General features: G+C 42.7%; 1 long non-coding RNA gene across 1 annotated transcript in view; it reads left to right on the top strand.

Moving 5' to 3' along the window:
* Nucleotides 1-1,193: 1,193 nt before the first annotated feature.
* Nucleotides 1,194-23,391, top strand: part of LOC103349026 (uncharacterized) — a 40,405-nt gene continuing 18,207 nt past the window's right edge. The window contains exon 1 of the long non-coding RNA XR_007921212.2: nucleotides 1,194-1,512. This is a non-coding gene — a long non-coding RNA (uncharacterized lncRNA). The remainder of the gene's footprint in view (nucleotides 1,513-23,391) is intronic.

Below are 23,391 nucleotides of genomic sequence, written 5' to 3'. Positions count from 1 at the left end.
TAAATTCAAAATCCCATCAAGTAGGACGAAGAAAAAAACAATAATACAGCAACAACAATAGGCTTATTAAGCTTTGGAGGAAATGCAACTGAAATATCTTCTAAAAACAAACGAAAACATTACAAAAAGAGGCATGTCTTTTGCTGTTAGAATAAGTCACTTGGCCTACCAGTAAGTCCTAACTCTGCACAAATGACTGACTTCAGATTTTCACAAATTCATTCATCTGTAGTGATTTCCTTCAAAGTATAATGTACCTGCAGAATGTTTCCAACAAATTTAAGAAGCACACTGCTGAAACCATTCAAAACTAAGAACAGACACTTGCATCCCCTTTATAAAGGCAATGGAAAAAAGGCATTAAGAAAACACATCAGTGCACATTTTTCCATGTAATTAACACGTGGCTGGTTTTGCATAGAGCCGACACGCCCCTTCCTTATCACATCTCAGTATCTCTCACTCTCTTCCACTGCCTGAAAGCTGCAACTTGAGAGTTCTCAAACTGAACACTGGGTTCACGCCAACATACAAACTTTGTATTTGCTTAGCAAACAACCAGGGGTGAATAATGTGTTGTCATTCCCTGACCTTACAAGAAGGTTGAATATAAAGTGACAACTTTACTCATCACGGAGAAGAGCAATACTGGAGCAGTTTTCCCCTTGACCTGAGCTCTTTCCTTCTTCATCCAAAAGGGAGCAGCCTGTCACCTTGCACAAGGTGGATGGGTGCTCAATATGTGTTTATTATTTTGTTCCCTGAGCAAGGCAGGCAGCAAAGACAGGACTTGGAATTCAGAAAGCCAGGTTCAAGAGCCAGCCCTATTCGTGGCGAACCAGTTGGTGGCCAGAGACTTGGCACCTCACCCTTTCCAATCCTGAATCTGTTAAGGAAAGGACAGATGACATCCCAAGTTCTCCCAGGACATCTAGGATTCAAAAGATAGTAAAGAATTTCTTTGTTCCATGAGCAGCACATGGTAGCCCCTTCAATTGAGGTCCCATCAGCCCTCTTTCAGGTTCCAGGCACCCTGCTGCCCACCTGGCATTTCTCACCAGGTTCATTCAAACCTACATCCTACCCCCTCCTGAAATTGTCGTTCCTATACTTAGCAGGCTGCACTATCCCTTCAGCACAGGTCCAGTCATCATCCCCTTATTATGACACTGCCATATCCCTGACCACGACGTCATAATAAAGGGAGGTTCCATCTTCCCCTTGCTCCCACAGCACCCATGGCGCCCTGCTCGAAGCCTCAAGTACTCTGCCCAGAAGGTCAAATGCTCCTTCTGGCCAGTTAGCAGTTGGTGCCCCTTGCTGAAAAAGAGTACTGACTTTAGTGACCACTTACTTAAACCTCGTGCTCTAACTCATCGCCATGCCAGAAGGTGGCTACAACTCAGAGCATATTGGACAAGGACCCAAGGCAGAAGCAAGTCAACATGCCCAAGGTCTCCAGGACTCAACAGGACAGAGCTAGGGTCTGAATTCAGGAATGTTCTTTGGAAGGTAGGCTCATGCTGTGTACTCCTCTGCTGGACCCACAGTGGGTATCTTCAGTGTCCTAAACTCCTTTTTCTACAGCAGGGTGGGTCACTCTGAGTACCAGTGCCACTTAGTGGCCTTCTAGACTCCACTTTGACTGGCCATCTCCACCCTTTCAGATGACAAAGGCTCCTAAGAATCCTGGCCTCCACTGGTATCTTGCACATAATAAACATTAAACATTAGTTAATGAATGAATCAAAGTATGAGTGAGACATTAGTGTTTAATTAATCTTGGGGAAAATATAAGACACATCTCAAAGATGCAATAAAATTATCCAGGAGAATACAAACAGGCTATATATTATGAACAAAAGTACTTATAGATTCAAATGATTTTTTGGAAAGCATTAACACTACTCAAACTAAACTGAATATAATTACAAATAATATCAGAAATAAAATATTTGAATTGAATACTTGCTGTATAGTTTATGCAAAGGGTGATTACATTCCTCCAGGGGAACCACAAATAAGGAATTGTATATAGATTTTAGCCCAGGGGACCCAAATTCATTGTTCCAAGAGATTTTTTCCTATCGTGGTCCAACTGACTGCCACAATTTACACTCAACTTTAGCCATGTTTTTGGATTAACTGTGTTGATCATTCCATCCTTTTTGAATTTGTACTATTCTACATGTTTTCTCTTTTCTCTTTTAGGTAGTACTCCATTTTCCCCAGAACTCACTATATTCCTCCATCATCATTATTAAAATATTTTATTTATTTACTTGAGAGGTAGAGTTACAGGGAAAGGGAGAGGCAGAGAGAAAGGTCTTCCATCCACTGGCTCACTCCACAGACGGCTGCAATAGCTAGAGCTAAGCCAATCCAAATCCAGGAGCCAGGAGTTTCTTTCAGGCCTCCTATGCAGGTGCAGGAGCCCAAGCACTTGGGCCATCTTCCACTGCTTTCCCAGGCCATAGCAGAGAGCTGTACCAGAAGAGGAGCAGTAAGGACTTGAACTGACACCCATATGGGATTCCGGTGCCACAGGTAGAGGCTTAGCCTACTACGCCACAGTGTCAGCCCCCCCCGCCCCATCATCTTTTTCTCTCAAGTTCTTCCTCAACCCAGTGACACTCCTTGTAAGTTCCCATTACAAAACACTTATAACATTGCTTTATCTGTGCTATGAGTTAGGCATTATATTGTGTCCCTGCAAAGGCCTGTATGTTGAAGATTTGGTCCCCAAAGTCTTATGTCAATGATTAATTCATTAATGTTGATGGTTAATGGGTTGAGGGTAAAGATTTGATCCAACTATGGTGTTTAGGATATGGGCCTCGTGGGTAGTCCTTAGGACACTGGGTCATGCCTTCGGCAAGTAGCTCTTCAGAGAGGGGTGTTTATAAAAGTTGGGTTGGACATAGCTGTTCTCGTTGCTTCCTGTGACGATCCCCCCTGCACAAGTACTCTGCCATCCACTGCCCTAAATAGACACCAATAGGATTACCCAGTCTTGGACTGTGAACTTCCAAAACTGTAAGGTTAAATAAACCCCCTTCCTTCAGAGGTAGGCTGTGTCAGCTATTTAGTTATAGTAACTGAAAGCTGACTAATACGATCTGCAATTCATTCTTTCTGTGTTTCTCTCATCCACACCTACTTTGTGTAGCTTAAAGGCAGAGTCACCTTCAAATACTACCATTATGATGGATTCACTCTGCCAAATCGCTGTTAAATAGATCAGCTGTTTTGTTAAAAAAAAAAAAAAAAGAACTATTTGTCTGAGTGGAAATTACGCAACAGGAGATTGGCTGTGAGTATTTTATTGACATTGTTGAATGATAGGGACACAGGGCTCTGTTGGTCTATTCTCTCAGGTTTTGTAATGCTTGAAAATCCTCCATAATGAGAAGTTAGAAATGAAATCATGAATGATAATTTTTAAAAAATCTGCGCCATAACTAGAAGCCTAGGTATCTCTAAACATCTCTCACATCTCTCACATGAGATTGAAAGTGTCTTTCCCTTGGTATCAGAGGTTTGCTACAAGTGCTAACACTGAACACTTTACTCTGTCTGGGGAGTTTCCTTCGCACAGTTCACTGTGAAAGCTTGCAGAGAGTGTTGTAAGTAAACGCAGTAGTTGATGATGGCTGCTCTCCAAGCCAAGCAGCCGGGAGACAGATGGCAGGCCAGAAAGTCTCCCCAGCTGCTGCGGGAGAGCCTGGTGGCTGCTGAAGCTGCAACAAGGCTAATGAGAGAAAGTTAGCAGAGCCAGTGGTGCTGTTCTCACCCCTGCTGCTTGGTGTGCTTGGTGGCCACCCTCTCCAAGGATGCACAGTCCTAGGAACAGGCCACTACCCACAAACTCCAGGTCTCCGTATCGAATCATTCATAGGACTCACTTCATGAATTAATCCTTTTGGTAACATAAGTATTCAGTTCACTAAAAATTCTTACAAAAGCTACCTGTATTCCTGTGTATACATATCCTTGTGTATAATTTCATACAATACTTCTAAAAGGGGCTTCTATAAGACTTGCATTGTGTTGTGGCAGGTAGATCCACCACCGGTGAGGTCAGCATCCTGTTTGTGTCCCAGCTGCTCTACTTCCAAGTCAGCTCCCCGCTATGGCCTGGGAAAAGTAGCAGGTGATGGCCCAAGTGTTTGAGACCCTGTACCCATGTAAGAGACCCGGATGAAGCCCCTAGCTCCTGGTTTGACTATGGCCCAGCCCTGTCAGTTGTGGCCATTTGGGGAGTGAATCAGCAATGGACGATCTCTCTCTCTTTGTATGTGTGTCGCTTATCACTCTCTCTAAATATATATATATATATATATATATAGAGAGAGAGAGAGAGAGATGATAGATAGATAGATAGATAGATCAATCTGTTAAAAAAAAAAAGGTCCCTGTGGACAAATACACCACTTGGACATTGTTGACAACTTTCAGAGCACCTTGTATTTCAATAGAGATGTATGAAAGCATATTTTTTACTAAAAAATTTTTTTTAAAGTTTATTTGAAATGCAGAGTGTTAGAAAAGAGGTAGGGAGGGAGGGAGGAAAGAAAAGAGGGAAAGAGGGAGAGAGAGAGAGAGAGAGAGAGAGAATATCTTCGGCCGGTGCCGTGGCTCACTAGGCTAATCCTCTGCCTTGTGGCGCCGGAACACCGGGTTCTAGTCCTGGTCAGGGCGCCGGATTCTGTCCAGGTTGCCCTTCTTCCAGGCCAGCTCTCTGCTGTGGCCAGGGAGTGCAGTGGAGGATGGCCCAAGTGCTTGGGACCTGCACCCCATGGGAGACCAGGAGAAGCACCTGGCTCCTGCCTTCAGATCAGCGCGGTGCGCTGGCCGCAACGGCCATTGGAGGGTGAACCAACAGCAAAGGAAGATCTTTCTCTCTGTCTCTCTCTCTCTCACTGTCCACTCTGCCTGTCAAAAAAAATTAAAAAAAAAAAAGAGAGAATATCTTCCATCCACTGGTTCACTTCCCCAAATTGGTACAACAGTTTGGTCTGGGCCAGGCCGAAGCCAGGAGCCAGGAGCTCCATTCTAGTCTCCTAGATGGCTTGCAAAGGCTGAAGTACTCTGCCTCCCCAGGCTCATTAGCAGGAAGCTAGATCAGAAGCAGAGCAGCCAGGATTTGAACCTGCATGCTAAGATGGCCATGTCACAATTAGAGACTTAACTTGCTGCAGCACAACACTAGCCCCACGGAAAAGCTTTTCACAATGGAACTCAAAACTCACTCTTAGAGAAATCCTAAGATAAACCATAACATTATTACTGATTGCTTTTGCTTTTATCCTCTGCAGAAATTAAAGCATAAATAGGTATTAACTAGACAACTTCCTGATGTTAGTACAGTGACCTGATTGATCTGTTGGGAACCAAGAACAGGAATAACTGGTGAAATTATATGATCATCACCTGGAACCATGTGGGACCCAGGTATATTTCTGGTGCTGGTGTCTGCAGTTGAAGTCAACGCCACAGCTCTGTTGCTGCTGTTGGCACATAGCTAATAGTGAGTGCACCTGCATGGCCATCAAGCTTGCTGGGATCCAGTGAGACCTCATGAGGGAGATTATCAAGTCCTTTGAGCAAAAGGGATTCACCTTGTTTGAAATTCATACGGCTTCCCAAGAAGGACAACCATGGAGGATTGATGGGGCAAGTTCTCAAAGCCAGACTGAGCGACCAGCAATCAAATGGAAGAAGAGGACTGTCTCTTGCCTATTCTATACCTTCACTGCCTTTTCCCTTCCCAAACTCTTCCCAGGAGTGGGATCTGAGTACTCAGATGACCAATGCTGTCCCACACGTTGTGGGGAGAAGCCTCAAGAACCCATTACTGAGATTTCATGTAAGGGGTTACTTAGGGAGGTCTGAAGCTTCTACTGCCTAAACGGGGTGGGGAATACTCAGCCCACAGACCCTTATAGGCATTATACGCCCACAGAATCATTTGGGCTCATCCTGCCAAGGCAACTGTGTGTAGAACTCGCAATTCAATAAACTTACTGCAGGCTAATGTTTAAGTTGATAATTTTGTATGGCCCACAATTGATGCTATAAAAATCCAAGTAGCTCTTGACAGAAAGAAGGTTCCCCAGCCCTGGTCTAACGGAAGAAATCACACAATTATAGATATGCTGAAAAATGTCCAACATACCTACAGAAAAAATACAAAGAGCCAGATTAACGCCAAAAAGCAGGTTAAGTTTGTTTCCATCTTTAGCTCCTCCAGCTGGTGTGCTAAAATGGGCCGTGGTAGAGCCAGACTCCATCTCACACAGCTGTGGTTGCTGACAGCCACGTCAGGCAGAAAACACCTGCCGACCACAGGTTCCTTGTGCCTACCGACAGAGAGCTGAGCTGGAGAAGGCAGCATTAACATCTGTAATTCGTATTCACTTAAAAGTAGTTTCACTGCCCTTTGTACAGTAGCTTCCAAAACATGGGTCATTAACACTGAACATGGGCTTACCCTCATTAAAACAAGAGAATAGAGTGTAAGTCAACATCAAGTATAAAAGACTCAACAAGAATTTCAGCCTTATAAACCACAAAGAAGGGGCTGCCCATAACCTCATCATCTGTCACAATAATGTATGAAGAACTGTCTACAATATTTTTAAAATGCTGTTAAGTGGAATTTCCCATCCTAGCTGGGATGACAGACACTAATATTACCACGACAATAAAAACAGATACAAGTCTTTGATCATGACATAAAATCAGGAAGTAGTCAGTGAGTCCAAAGACAGAGGATATGGAATTGAGGGCTGTACTAATTTAGCTGCAAAGTCTAATGCCCTGTATCCAAAATATTGCATTTAAAATTTTTGGATTATATGAAAATCAGAGAGAGAGAATGTTTCTAACTGCTGGTTCATTCCTCAAATAATATTATAGTAGCTAAAGCTAGGAACCAGAAGCAATCCAGGTCTCCCTCCTCATGGGAGGCAGGAACCCCACTGCTTGAGCCATAAGTGCTGCCTTCCAGGGTCTGCACTGGTGGGAAGTTGGAGTCAAGAACCAGAGCCCAGAGTCAAATCCAGGCACTGCGATGTTACACACAGGCATCTTAACCTCTACACTGAGTGTTCACTCTGCAAAATACTACTCCATTTTGCTTGAAGGTTGGTGGCAGTGACTCTTTCTTCCATATCCTGACACTTAAGCTTTTGCTCATGAGGGGGAAAACAAAGCCATAACAAAAGACAGTCTTGAACTGGTCTGTACTTACACATATGCAAAGCAAAGAATCCACTGATTTAGTGGATTTCAGGAAATAAACTGGAGATTTAAAAATATTCTGTCACTCCCATTGTCCTTAGTCCAATGGACTGCTCAAAGGCACTATATAATACTTTTAGCCTTATGAACCAAATAATGTTTTTAAGCAAATACTTCAAACTATCTATAGATAGATAGATAGTAATACATTGCCTAATGATGAGACAGTCTGAGAAATGTGGTGTTACATGATTTCATAGTTGTGTAGACATCATGCTATACACTTACACAAGTTGAAATATCACTTACACTCAGTTGAAATATCACTAGATCATATGATCTTATGGGACCACCATCATATATGTGATCCATGTTGACCAAAACATCATTAAGCAGTGCAGGACTACAGTTGCAAAAGTATCGTTGAGATTTTCTGGAGAGTAAATGTTGATGGAAAAGCAGACACACATGACCGCATCACTCACTTTCAGAGGTGAGTTTGAGTCATTGCAGGAAAAAGGAAAAAATGTATGGGCCATGCTCCAGGCCTCTGCATGTATTTTACTCTAATTTGTGGGGCCACTGACTATAGACCTGGGATATCCAAAAAATGTTGATAGCATCATATTAAATACAGAATTTATTCCATTTATATCTTACTATTGAAGACTTTTTAAAAAAATCATTTATCTTAAAGGCAAAGTTACAGAGAGAGAGAGAAAGACAGAAAGAGAGAGATGGAGAGAGACAGAGAGAGAGAGAACCTTCCATCAGCTGGTTTACTCTTCAAATGGCCACAATGGCCAGGGCTGCGCCAGGGCAGGCTGAATCCCAGATCCTGGAACTCCATCCAAGTCTCCCATGTGAGTCACAGGGACCCAAGCACCTAGGCCATCTTTGGGTGCATCCCCAGGAACGTTAGCAGGGAGCTGAATTGGAAGTGGAGCAGCCAGGACAAAAACCAGTGCTCATGTGGGATGCCGGCACTGCAGGCTGAGGCTTAACCTGTTATGCCACAATGCCAGCCCTGACAGCAAGACTCTTAATTACATAGTTGCTTGGTCACAAAAAATAGCTCCAAAACAACTGGGCAAGTTATGACATTAGAACAAATATGAAAACAGCCAGATGGCAGAGTTCAGCCAGTTTTCTTGGGATACTGCATGTCTGTGAGCATTTGCAGCAGTTGGATGTTGCGTGCTGGACACAGTTCCTGAAGCCTGTCCCCTCCTCTGCATGTCTCGGGCGGGAGAGCCCCTGTTGCTCATGCTGCAAGTTTGCTTCTCCGTGTGTTGCATCAGCAGAGGACTCTTCAGGGCCCTGTGGTGTCGCTGGTGGTGCAATCAGATCTAAGAGGCACGACAGACACAGGAGAACTCTCTCAGCTGGTGAAGTTTGAAAATATTGTGTCCTTGCTATAAAGGAGCCCTCTCTCCAGAGCCCAAAGAACAAGTGCCCCTTCTTGATCCCAAACACACAGCTCAGGGCAGGGTTTAGCCTTTTGTTCACTCCCCAGATGGCCACAACGGCCAGAGCTGGGCCGATCTGAAGCCAGGAGCCAGGAGCTTCTTCCCGGTCTCCCACATGGGTGCAGGGGCCCAAGGACTTGGGCCATCTTCTACTGCTATCCCAGACCATAGCAGAGAGCTGGATTGGAAGAGGAGAAGCCGGGACTAGAACCAATGCCCATATGGCACGCCAGTGCTTCAGGCCAGAGCTTTAACCCGCTGTGCCACAGGACTGGCCCCTAGCCTTTTGTTCTTACATTTCACTTTTAAAGTTGCCTTTGGTGTTCATTTTAAATGCATTTTTGTGCGAAGAAAATATTGTGAAGGCGGAGGTGGTATGGATGATTCATCCCAGCCCTTTTCATTCCTCTGGCTGGCCTGAATCCCAAGCTCCCTAGGACAGACACGGCTCAATTCGACAATTGTTGATGGAACACTTCTCACGAGCAGTGCGTGAAGAAGCCCAGAAAATGCAAGGTGAGATGTGATGTGGTCCCACTAGCAATCTGCGGTTGCCGTGAGAACGTGTATACCACTATCAAAGCAGTGACAGGTTGGCACAGACGGCTCCAGTGCTGGGATCAGGGAGGTCTGTGTGGGGGCAACGGGCTACAGTAAGTCCTGCAGTTGAAAGCAGATTAATCTGGTCAAGTACAATGACAAATCCTCCCCAAAGTCCCTGTGTCCTCCTTCCAGGGTTTCACGATGCATGATTCCTTTCTCCATACATGCAAACGGCCTATGGCACATCTCATGGAACCCTACCCATCTGCCCATCACCGACCCCCACTAGACATCCACACTTGGCTCACTTACCCTAGTAAGGGAGAAAAGAAGCATCTATTTTTTTCCCCACCACATTTGTCTCAAGTTAATATCCCTGCTACACTCACAGCAGAAAATCTCGTTAAGGATTGCCAGGGTGTGCAATTCTACCCACTGGCATTTTTGTTGAGATAATTCTTCAATAACAAGGGTACTTCAAAAGCTTGTGAGAAAATGGAATTCCAAGATAAGTTGATTCTGGTGCAAAAAGGTTTTGGAATCCATACATAATTTTTTTCATAGTACACATGTCCAGGACTTTTTAAAGATTCCTCATATACATGGATTTTAAAAATGCACCAAAATAAACATTTTTCCATCAACTTTTTTAAGTTCCTTGATATTACTGTGTCCAAAAACAGGGGTCATGGGCAACACCTTTTTGATTTCCAAGGCTGAAATTGCTATTGTTTTTTAGCTTAGATATAGAATGATACTAATTTTCATGTTTGATAAGCCCTTGAGCAGTTTGGATGGCCCACATCATTTACAGTACAATCTAACTAGTGGTGAAAATCATTTCAAATTAATCCAAAGTTAGCATGTTAATAATAGAATCTCTACACATGAAAGTTTTCAATTGTCCTGTGTTACAGGATCCCCGGTGAAGACCAGCATGTCTGAACCAACAGCACCTTCTGTGTACAAGCAAGGGATATGGGTGTGGTTTTGCTCTTCAGATCCCGATCCCTCCCTTTTATCTTGTCCATCCCAGCAAGAAAATTTTCATAGCAAGAGGAACTAAAACCTCAACATGCCCATAGACCCCAAAGAGAGTAAAGAACAAGTAGTTTATTTTTTTTCTTTCTTTTTTCTTTTTTTTTTTTAACTTTTATTTAATGAATATAAATTTCCAAAGTACGAATTATGGATTACAATGGCTTCCCCCCCATAACGTCCCTCCCACCCGCAACCCTCCCCTTTCCCTTTCCCTCTCCCATTCCATTCACATCAAGATTCATTTTCGATTCTCTTTATATACAGAAGATCAGTTTAGCATACATTAAGTAAAGATTTCAACAGTTTGCTCCCACACAGAAACATAAAGTGAAAAATAATAGATGATTTTTTAAATGATGATGAAATCAGATCAGACCTATTGTCATGTTTAATCCCAGCGAGAGTCAAGTTGGGAATTGATAATTTCTTCTTTTTTTTTTTTTTTTAACAGAAGATCAGTTTAGTATACATTAAGTAAAGATTTCAACAGTTTGCACCCCCATAGAAACACAAAGTGAAATATACTGTTTGAGTACTCGTTATAGCATTAAGCCTCAATGTACAGCACATTAAGGACAGAGATCCTACATGAGGAGTAAGTGCACAGTGACTCCTGTTGTTGACTTTACCAATTGACACTCCTGTCTATGGCATCAGTAATCTCCCTATGCACCAGTCATGAGTTTCCAAGGCTATGGAAGCCCCTTGAGTTCTCCGACTCTTATCTTCTTTAGACAAGGTCATAGTCAAAGTGGAGGTTCTCTCCTCCCTTCAGAGAAAGGTACCTCCTTTGAAGACCTGTTCTTTCCACTGGGATCTCACTCACAGAGATCTTTCATTTAGTGTTTTTTTTTTTTTTTTTTTTTCCCCAGAGTGTCTTGGCTTTCCATGCCTGAAATACTCTCATGGGCTTTTCAGCCAGATCCGAATGCCTTTAGGGCTGATTCTGAGGCCAGAGTGCTGTTTAGGACATCCGCCATTCTATGAGTCTGCTGAGTATCTTGCTTCCCATGTTGGATCACTCTCCCCTTTATTTATTCTATCGGTTAGTATTAGCAGGTACTAGACTTGTTTATGTGCTCCCTTTGATTCTTAGTCCTTTCATTATGATCAATTGTGAACTGAAATTGATCACTTGGAATAGTGAGATGGCATTGGTACATGCCACCTTGATGGGATTAAATTGGAGTCCCCTGGTATGTTTCTAACTCTACCATTTGAGGCAAGTCAGCTTGAGCATGTCCCAAATTGTACATCTCTTCCCTCTCTTATCCCCACTCTTATGTTTAACAGGGATCACATTTCAGTTAAATTTCAGCACTTAAGAATAACTGTGTATTAATTACAGAATTAAACCAGTCATATTAAGTAGAAGAGACAAAAAAACTACTAAGAGGGATAATGTATTAAGTTGTTCATTAACAGTCAGGGCTATGCTGATCAAGTCACCATTTCTCATAGTGTCCATTTCATTTCAACAGGTTTCCTTTTTGGTGTTCAGTCAGTTGTCACCGATCAGGGAGAACATATGGTATTTGTCCCTTTGGGACTGGCTTATTTCACTCAGCATGATGTGTTCCAGATTCCTCCATTTTGTTGCAAATGACTAGATTTCGTTGTTTCTTACTGTGGTATAGTATTCTAAAGAGTACATATCCCATGATTTCTTTATCCAGTCTATCGTTGATGGGCATTTAGGTTGGTTCCAGGTCTTGGCTATTGTGAATTGTGCTGCAATAAACATTAGGGTGCAGACCGCTTTTTTGTTTGCCAATTTCATTTCCTTTGGGTAAATTCCAAGGAGTGGGATGGCTGGGTCGAACGGTAGGGTTATCTTCAGGTTCCTGAGGGATCTCCAGACTGACTTCCATAGTGGCTTGACCAGTTTGCATTCCCACTAACAGTGAGTTAGTGTCCCTTTTTCCCCACATCCTTGCCAGCATCTGTTGTTGGTAGATTTCTGTATGTGAGCCATTCTAACCGGGGTGAGGTGAAACCTCATTGTGGTTTTGATTTGCATTTCCCTAATTGCTAGTGACCTTGAACATTTTTTCATGTGCCTGTTGGCCATTTGGATTTCCTCTTTTGAAAAATGTCTATTGAGGTCCTTGGCCCATCTCTTAAGTGGGTTGTTGGTTTTGTTTTTGTGGAGTTTCTTGATCTCTTTGTAGATTCTGGTTATTAACCCTTTATCTGTTGCATAGTTTGCAAATATTTTTTCCCATTCTGTCGGTTGTCTCTTCACTCTCCTGACTGTTTCTTTTGCAGTACAGAAACTTCTCAATTTGATGCAATCCCAATAGTTGATTTTGGCTTTTACTGCCTGTGCCTCCCGGGTCTTTTCCAGAAATTCTTTGCCTGTGCCAATATCTTGAAGGGTTTCTCCAATGTTCTCTAATAACTTGATGGTGTCAGGTCGTAGATTTAGGTCTTTAATCCATGTTGAGTGGATTTTTGTGTAAGGTGTAAGGTAGGGGTCTTGCTTCATGCTTCTGCACGTGGAAATCCAGTTTTCCCAGCACCATTTATTGAATAGACTGTCCTTGCTCCAGGAATTGGTTTTAGATCCTTGATCAAATATAAGTTGGCTGTAGATGTTTGGATTGATTTCTGGTGTTTCAATTCTGTTCCATTGGTCTATCCATCTGTTTCTGTACCAGTACCATGCTGTTTTGATTACAACTGCCCTGTAGTATGTCCTGAAATCTGGTATTGTGATGCCTCCGGCTTTGTTTTTGTTGTACAAGATTGCTTTAGCTATTCGAGGTCTCTTGTGCCTCCATATGAATTTCAGCATCATTTTTTCCAGATCTGAGAAGAATGTCTTTGGTATCTTGATTGGGATTGCATTGAATCTGTAAATTGCTTTTGGGAGAATGAACATTTTGATGATGTTGATTCTTCCAATCCATGAGCATGGAAGATTTTTCCATTTTTTGGTATCCTCTTCTATTTCTTTCATTAAGGTTTTGTAATTCTCATCGTAGAGATCTTTAACGTCCTTGGTTAAGTTTATTCCAAGGTATTTGATTGTTTTTGTAGCTATTGTGAATGGGATTGATCTTAGACGTTCTTCCTCAATCATGGCATTGTCTGTGTATACAAAGGCTGTTGATTTTTGTGCATTGATTTTATACCCTGCTACTTTGCCAAACTCTTCTATGAGTTCCAATAGTCTCTTAGTAGAGTTCTTTGGGTCCCCTAAATAAAGAATCATATCATCTGCAAAGAGGGAGAGTTTGAGTTCTTCCTTCCCAATTTGTATCCCTTTAATTTTTTTTTTCTTGCCTAATAGCTCTGGCTAGAACTTCCAGAACTATATTGAATAGCAGTGGTGAGAGTGGGCATCCCTGTCTGGTCCCAGATCTCAGTGGAAATGCTTCCAACTTTTCCCCATTCAATAGGATGTTGGCTGTGGGTTTTTCATAGATTGCTTTGATTATATTGAGGAATGTTCCTTCCAAACACAGTTTGCTTAGAGTTTTCATCATGAACGGGTGTTGTATTTTATCAAATGCTTTCTTGGCGTCTATTGAGATAATCATATGGTTTTTCTTCTGCAGTCTGTTAATGTGGTGTATCACATTGATTGTTTTGCGCACATGGTGGAGATTTGGGACAGAGTCATCAGGGCTGACCGATCTATCAGCATAAGATTCAGAACTCAAGCACCTGCAGGGTCATGCACATCAGCAGAGCTCACCGTGTTTCAGTCAATCACAGCAATGGACTAATGGAGTCGGAGTACTCAATGCCTTGTGCAAAGCTCTAGTTAGCTTAATGTTTGCACCATATATTGATATAATTTTGTAATTTCAGTACCCCCACAGCCTTAAGAACAGTCAGGATATGGCTACCTTTGTATGACAGAAACCAATCACCGTGCTCAAAAAGGAACTTTGAGTTGACCCCAGAGAGACACCTTTTCCTGTACCTTACAAGGCATCTGCTACATTGTTTTACAAAGGAATTGAAGAACTGAAGAGCCTGACACCAAGTGTCCAGAAAGGGGCAAAGCTGGGCCAAGGTTCCAGGTCCATACCAGGTTTATAATATTTTTACCAAAGTGACATGAGAAAAACCAGTCTTGAGAGAAGTTACACAAGTATTTAAGCAAAGTCATCAATTGATGAGAATCTTTCATTATGCTGATTTGTGTGTGGAGCAACATCTCAATTATGATGGTCCTGTTGTATCCTCTTATAACTGAAAGCAAATAACGACAACAGCAATAATGAGTAATAATAACACCATTGGATGGGAGCAAGTTGCTTCAACTCTGTCTGAAAAAAATCTCCTGGACCCATTCTTTGCTCCTTAGACCATGATGGAGGCATTTGAACGCTCACTGGTGAATCAAGAGCAGATTCCTCTGAATAAAAATCCAGAATATTTTCCTGCAACCCTGCCCTCAACTAATTCTACAAGTTTCTCCCAGTTGACAATGGCTCTGCCTGGAGGAGCTCTGGGGGCGTGACTTTCCAAGTTCTTTATTGAAAGCACCACCTGGAAGGAGTGATTACCTAACAATTTACCAAAAGGGAGGGCTGCAGAATCTTCGGCATTTTTGAATTGCAACTGTTTTCTGTCATCGTAAAGAAAAAGCTAATCATTTTTTCCAACAAATCACCGCCCCCTCTGTCTCCTGCACAGACTATTACGAAATTGCTGAAGACCACACACTTGGCTTTCTCTGTTTTCACAGTTTTTAAAGCCATCATCAAAAGGAAAAAGGAGTGCAAGATGAGGATTTCTTTCCAGCAGAGCATCTGCGGTGGAATTCCATGGGTAGAATGCTATTCTCTTCTGGCTGCTGTCCATGAGTTCCATCTTCTTATTAAGTGTTTATCATCTTGCTTAAAGAAAAAGGAGACCAAAAATTTCTCGAACCGTGTCCAGTTGGGAAACTGCCATGCAGCCTTTAGATTCGTGCTATTGAATATTTTCGAAATGAATTTTAAAGACCAAGAAATTTAGCTCATAATATAAAAGTTCAAATTTATGATAACATTTATCTCCACGTTAATAAGGAATTTGCAAACAAAGATGATTATCCAGGTCTTTGAAGATGTACAACCATGAATCCATCCAGTACATATTAGTGATACAAGGCAGTTGGTGTTAGCTGAGTTGGCCCAATGTAAGATGTTTCTTTTTTATGTGAAATTATGTTGAGAGAATCTTGAAATGCACACCATCTGAGTCATAGGCTCTGGCTTGGAGGCAGGAATTTAGCACAAACATTTTTTAGCGGCAGATCAATGATGTAAAGTTTGTTTTCAAGGAAGAATAAAATAAATGTCTCACTTCCAAAACCAACCTGACCCATGAGCCAAGGAAGAAAATGTCATCGGATCTGACATCGAGAAAAGCCACCAGATGTGCCTATCAATTCATCACACGTGGCCTTGGTTCTGGGATGCATTCCCTGTGCCAGGCTGTGTTGCCCCAACTGAGAATTCCCTCTGCATGCTCATGGCACCTTCTCTCCAAACATGTGTCCCAGCAGGTGACACACAATTCCTTGGGGGTTTCAAAGTGTGACTAGGCTCCTCTGGTCATGCTTTGGTGATGTTGCTCATCCCCACGACAGATTTTATTTCCCTCTAGCCTTCTACACAACAGTGGACAACTCAGACCTCTCTCTCTCTCTCTCTCTCTCTCTCTCTCTCTCTCTTTCACACACACACACACACACACACTTGTGGATTGATATAGGTGAGATATTCTTAATTTCTGCTTACCTTCTCGTTAGTATTTGTTAACAGCACAGAAAGTTCCTTACTATTAAAAAGATTAGCCTTGGGTAGCGCCTTCAGCTTTCTTTGGGAGAGTGTGCCTTTGCTTAATGAATGAAGAGGGGATAGGACTGTCTCAGGAAGGCTGAGCATGGAGGATCAGCCAAGTTTTGGGTGGCCATGGTAGAGCTTTGGTGAGGGATTGGCAAGACTGAGATGCGATTGTTGAAGACACAGGCAGGGACCTTGTATACCCAACTCAGGAATGTCTTCTTCTGGGCAGTGGAGTCATATTTAAAAAGGCACTTATAAAAAAGACTGTGATGGAGCTGAAAAATTCCTATGGCTTAGTGATGCGGTAGCCATCATGACCTCATGGCACAACACAGTACTTATGCACGCATGGTGATGCTGGTATAAAAATATACCTACTCCACTGACAGGAACAAAGAAGTGGAGCATGGGGGTGGATGCTGTGGCACAGTGGGTTAATCTACCACTTGAGAAGCCCACATCCAGAAAGAATTGAATTACAGTTGTTCTGCTTTTGATCCAGCTTTCTGCTAATGCATCGTGTGAGGCAGTGGATGATGGCTTAAGTGCTTGGGTCCCTGCCACCCATGTGGGAGACCAGAATGGAGTCCCTGGATCCTGGATTCAGCTTAACCTGGCCCCAGCTATTGCAGGCATTTGAGTATTTGAGGAGTGAATCAGCAGATGGAATATCCCCCACCACCACCACCACCACCTCTTTCTCTCTCTCTCTCATTAGTCCACTTTAAATCCATGTGGTTAGTCAAGATAGGATTCTGGCCTTGCATTTTCTTAACCTTTTCAAAGTCAGCAACCACCTTGGTTTCTCTTGAACTCATATCTTTCTAGTGGAAAGAACTTACTGTAAACTTTACATCCGCTACTGCCTGGAGCGACATGATCAGCTGCAGAGCGGCAAGAGACCATAACCCTAAAACAAACAGTTTCTAAGGAAAAGCACAACTATTTCTGGCTCCAAGGGAAAGGAAAATCCTCCTACACATCCTCATAAAAAAACAAAGTAAAAAAAAAAGAGCCACAGTCTTAATATTTGTGTGACCAACGCTGAGGTTCATCATTGTGTTTCGTAAGCTTCTATGGGTATAATCCAAGAGCATGACTCCAAAGCAGACTTCTATAAAACCAACTTTGGGGGCCCAAATTACTTCTCCTATCTGCCCTACCCCCAAAAAAGAGTTCCTTGGTCAAACGTTTGCAAAGTGGTGGGCTCCATTTATTGCAAAAGAAAAAAAAATCTCATAATGCATTCTAGGGAAGGGTGGTTATGTCGCTCCCCCTCTTCATGGAGGAACGACACTAAACCTGCCTAGGCTTCATATCCGAGTCACGGCACCATTATGTCGCTCCCCCTCTTCATGGAGGAACGACACTAAACCCTGCCTAGGTTTCCTATCTGAGTCACGGCACCATTATGTCGCTCCCCCTCTTCATGGAGGAACGACACAGGACCCTGCGCTGTTCTTTCGTCTGCTCGGCCCTCCCCGGGTTTGCTGCTGGTTCTTCCCGGGTTGGCTACTGTCCCTTCCACCTCCGTGGAAGGGCGGTTCCCCCTGCCACTTTCCCCACTTCCGCAGGGGAGCAGCACACCGCCGGCCAGCTCTCTCGGGGGCTGCACAGGTGTTCCTTCAGATAGATGTTCCTGGTGCATGTTGTCTCTCTCCTCCTTTATAGTCCTCTTCCGCCAATCCCAACTCAGCTGCCCACACGCCGAGTATGCTGCTCTCCTCCAATCAGGAGCAGGATCAGCTCCTGGAGGTCATCACTCAAGTTGGCAAGAGGCAGCTGCGTAGAAGCTGTTTTCTCCTCTCCCAGCGCCAGATTGTGGGAGAGCAGATGCATAGAATAAGTCTTAATTCCAGTAACTCAGTCCAGTCCGGGTTGCTCCCCACATGGTTACAAGAATAGGGATCATTTTCTCTGCCAAGGGCCATCTGGGTATTTATAACATCGTTCGCAGGTCATACAAAATTATCAGCTTAAAAATTAGCCTGCTATAGATTTATTGAATTTCAAATTCCACCTGCTTGTGCCTTGGCAAGACAGAACCAAGTGATTTTTTAGCTGTTATATGGCTCTCAAGCACTACATTCTCTACCTCAGTAGAGAATATAGCCCTGTGCTAATATTTTTAGGAGAACCAAAGCTTATTTCATGTTCTTATCCATGGTAATCAGCTTTCCAAACCTAGCTCTAAATATATATATATATATATGATATTTTTTTCATTTATTTGGGAGGCAGAAGGAAAGAGAGTCAGAGCTCCCATCTGCTAGTTTATTCCCTAAATACCCGCAATGGTCAGGACTGGGGAGAAGCCAGGAGCTGAGAAGTCAGTACATGACTCCCAGGTGGGTGGCAGGGATCCAGATATTTAACCCATCACTTGCTATCTCCCAGAGTCTGCATTAGCAGGAAGCTAGATTCAGGAGGTAGAGCCAGGCTTCACACCCAGGTACTCTGATATAAGACATGGGCATCGTAACCACCAGGCGAAATGCCTGCTTCCTAAGTATATGGTTCTGAATCAGAGCATTTGGAGTTTTCTTCCCTGATGAGCATCTGCTCAGAGGTATCCCCTGCTGTTGGCCATACTGGGATGGAAGTACTCGCAAATGAAAGCAGCTTGTGACATCTGTGTTTTCTGCTGTGACAGTCATTTTTCTTTTCAGCAAGGAGCCCAGCATGGAAGTGCACCTCAACAGAGGCTTCAGTAAATGGAGCTATGCTTCTCCTCAAGATGTGGTTGGAATGTGTCTCTGCACAAGGACACAAGTCCCCAACCACCCCCATCTACCCATCCACCCAGGCTCTCCTTCACAGAGGAGGCTCTGCTGGTTTTCATCTGAGAAATAATAAATATCCCCGTATCTATCAAAGAAGATGAAAAAAGCCTCAGTTAATGGACAGCAACACATTTCATCTTGTCTTCTACTTCAAAATGATAAGCTGATTTCCTTCATTTGCTATAGGGGGTCCTGATCCCAAAGCAGAGGAATGTTGAAGGCTTCTGACAAAGACAATGACTTGATTTGGCAATGGTTAGTTAACAGAACGTGTCCTCTGTCACCATTATTGCTGTTTCATCACAGTGAACTTCCTGCTGCTCCCCAGTGCTGTACAAAGCCATCTAAACCAACAGGTTGATCTGACTGGAAGATAAACGCACAGGCAGAGCCAAGACAATAGTCAACTGCAGCAGTAAATGAGTAATACTAGCAAGTGCATTTGCTAACCATAACTGAGTATACTGCCAATCTTCTACAGGCTAAACTCGCACACACTTGGAAAGTTCTTCAAGGATGAGCAAACGCACAGTTTGGGCCTGGTATTGTATCTACCAAGGTAGTAACTCTCCCACTGTTTTGTCTCTGTTTCCTTCCTTTCTTTCCTTGTATTTCCTGTTTTTTTTTTCCTTTGCTTCCTCTCCTTTTTTTCTGTCCTCCCTTCCTCTCCTTTCTCACCTTCCTTCCTTCTTCTTCTCTCCTTTCCATACTATGTAGTGAGCACTGATAACGTGTAAGCCACTATGGACAGCACTGAGGGCAGACATAAGAGAAAGCATTCTCTGCCCTTGAGGAGCCGGCAGTCTGACCTTGAACTCAAAATAATCACTCTGGTTGTTAGTTATTTGTCTGTGATCATCAAAGATGGAAAACTGGGGAAGTCAATTACTTATCACTTACAATTGGAAAGAAAATCTTGCTAATAAGGCAAAAAATACTTAATGAACTTTATCAGTGAAAATGTTAGAAACCAATGTGACCATTTGGAAATCAAACACATGCCTAATAATTAATTATCTGGTCAATGATTATTCAAAATTTTTACCTGTCATTTTAGTGATAACATAGGATTCAAATTATTTGTACTGTGAAAAATGTGTGCATGTAAGTACACACTTTTAAAAAACAGGTTGTATTACTGAGGTATATTTCAATGAACAATTAAGAAATATGTCATTAAATACTAAAATGCAAAGAATGCTTATTAATAGCTCTGTGTGAACATAGACAATTGTTTCTCCATAATGTCTTTCCAGAAGCAGTTTTGTGAAGCTTCCCTGACCAGCTGGCAGACAAGACCCCTCTCCTCTCTCAGGGGCAAGACCAGGAAGGATCTGCTGCTCCTTGAGCAGCCTCTGTGGGCTGACACCCCTTGGTCACAGTTGGGGTCTACTCAGGAGGGAGGCCATATCCAGGTTCATGGCCAAGTTCAGCACAGTGCATCAGCTCAGAAGTTTTCAGAAATGTTTTTAAATTATCCTCCTTTTGTGTACAATGAAAGAAGCACATCTGTCTAACAAGCAAGCCACTTAGTGAAACAGCATGGGACAGAAGCAAGAACATCCTGTTTGACCAAAATTGCAGGAGTAATTTAAGAAGTCAGAAAGTCATTACTCTACTTGGAATCTGACCAGGAAACTGGGATTAACACTCCAAAGCCTTTAGGTAAAATGCCAAGTACTCTTTAATGACCTAATGGCTTAGGGTGTTAGGGAACTGATTACTAGAACATCCTTTGGGATAAAGCTAAATGTAAATTACTGCCACTACTTGTGAATAATTGTGTGAATAATTTTGACATTTAATTCCTTAACTGTTTATATGGAGTCCATTTGTGAAACATATGAACATTTCATCATCATAAATTTAATAGGTAAGTAAAAATTAACCTCAAGAGAAAATCGCTTAAATAAAGGGAAAACTCATTTCCTTCAGTCCAGCTTCATTGAACAGCAACTCAGTTGAAAGAGAAAGTATGAATGATACACGACACAGTGGGAAATCATTAATTGCACTAACTATGAAGACCAGAACTCATTGTAGATAAATGTCCAAGAATTTTATTTGGCTTTATATGCACCAATACTTCTGAATCTCGGAAGCTGAATTTACTTGGGGTTTCTCCAAAATTGGATAAGTAGCCACAGGAAAACAGATGTACTGTGACAGATTGTATTATGGAGAGTCTTCAAAAAGTTCCTGGAAAAATGTGTGTTATGAAAAAACTGGATTTCAAAAAAAAAATTTGCACCAGGATTCTAATATTTAATTCCAGTTTTAGGAACTTTTTTTTTTTTTTTCAAAAAAAATCTACTTGTTTATAAAAGGCAGAGAGACAAAGAGAGAAGGAGAGATGGAGAAAGAGATCTTCCATCTACTAGTTTACTCCCCAGATGGCCACAGTGGCCAGGACAGGTCCAGGCTGAAGCCAGGAGCCAGGAGCTCCACCTGTCACATGACTGGCAGGGGCCCAAGCACGTGGGCCATCAGCCACTGCCTTCCTAGGAGCATCAGCCAGGAGCTGGATTCGAAGTGGAGCAGTCAGGACCAGAACTGGCATCCACAGGGGTGCTGATGTCACAGCCAGCTGCATATTCCATTGTGTCACAATGCCAATGAACTTTTTGAAGTAGCCTCATGATGTTTCCAACTGCTCATTCCTTTCCCTCTAAGAGGAAACACAACCTGTCCATTGTTCTGAAGCGCACAGTGCCTCCTTGCAGCAGAGTGCGACTCCCCATGCTGCTGGGCAGACTGGCCATGGAGCCTTCTTGGACTAATGGAATGGAAGCAGCACTGACTGGTTGCTGCACAACTCCCCCAGATTTCTTACATTTTTCTTCTTCCGTGAGGGATGGCTTGCCAAGCAGACATTGCTCCTTCAGCCTCCGTTCAAGAATGGAAAGGTACTTGGGGCAGTGCACACAGAGCCGTGTGGACTATGGCAGCCACCATCAACTGTAGTCAACAGCATGGAATGTCAAGAGAAAATAAACACTGTTGGAAACCATGGAGACTTGGAGATTGTTTGTTACCACAGTAAAGCTGCCTAATACATAGTTCCCTGATAGAGCATCAATAAAAATAATTTCATAGAAAACATTCTTGAAGTAAAACTCGCTCATAAAGATTTAGTGAGAACATGTGTATCATTCCTTGTTCAGCAGGTAACACACATTCTTCCAAGTTAGCTTACACAGTGCTGTTTGATAAAGCAGCTTCCCCAACAGCTAGGAGTTGTGGAACATAGAAATCAAGCTTCATTTTAATGCTTTTTCAATTGTCCTATACTTGTTTTCAAACCTCCTTCCAGTACAACCCCCCCCCCCCAACCACAAAGTTTCCAGGACCCTTCAGATTGCCCTGGGGTCTGCATTAGAATATTTTACAGACTGCAAAAAGCATCCTCACTTCCTGTGTCCTACATCCTCAGTATCCACATGAAAATATGCAGGAAACAACCAGTGTCCCTGCAGCATCGAGGGAATAGTAAAAAGCGAAGGCAGTTTCAGGAGGGAGTGATTTTTTGCTGAGGTGGGAAAGACCTCTCTCTGGCATCCGTACAATGAAACCGAAGACCACAGAGATTACTGGCTACCAGTTTTAAACATCAAACAAGCCTGGCTGAAAGACTCAAAACGCAAGGGCAATTCCATAGAGAATCTGAGAACCATAGAAAGAATCCGAAAGTCAAGGAAACCCAATAGCCAGGTGGAGAGCTCCCCCAAGCCTTTGAAGAAGTTGGTGGGGGAAGGAAGGGAATGAAGACATTCTTCCCTTCCTCTATTCATGTAAACATTTGCAGTGGTTTTATGAACAAAGAAGAGCAGCTGCTTTGCAGCCAGTGGATCAAAGTGCAAGCAGGTGACAATGACTGCTTCCTAAGAGGAGCACGTCAAGCACCAAAGTGCAAAGGTGAAAATTAGAACGCATGGGGCGAGTAGGTGTTGAAATATCCACACAATATTTCCAAAAGTTCAGAGAAGATTACTGTAGGTTATGTCCTGGAGCTGGGAAAATGTTTGACTTGGGACGAGTTTTCATTTTTGCCTGAAGCCATTCTCCAACTTCAAATTTATACCTTTACAACTATGACATTTTTGTAAAACAAAAGATGTCATTGTTCCTCCTTTCATCTGTGAACTCTTATTTCATTCCCGTAGCACACTGGAGTCCTTTCATTTTTATTTTTTTTCCCTCTGGGTTCCAACACAAAACTTTCTGGCATCTTCCTAACTGACAGCCAAATGTTTATAAGCCTACCTTTCCAGGACAGGTACTTTTTATTTGAAACGCCATTGATAGATTTAATTATGTTCAACCTTCTCAAGAAAACAATCCCATTGGCACAATGAAATATATTGAGTTTGATGTGTTTGGCTGCAAAAACTTTCATTTGGCCAAGGCTACATAGTCTGAAGCCTCCAAGTGTAAATTATAATGTTATTTGAGATGAGGGATAGAGTCATTTGTGGTGCTTAGGCACGACACATGAGGTAATCCTACACTCTACCTGCA

Source organism: Oryctolagus cuniculus, chromosome 9 (genome assembly GCF_964237555.1).
Source record: "Oryctolagus cuniculus chromosome 9, mOryCun1.1, whole genome shotgun sequence".
Taxonomy (NCBI): Eukaryota; Metazoa; Chordata; class Mammalia; order Lagomorpha; family Leporidae; genus Oryctolagus; species Oryctolagus cuniculus.
The sequence above is the reverse complement of the archived record's forward strand: the minus strand, read 5'-3'. Positions and strand labels throughout refer to the sequence as shown.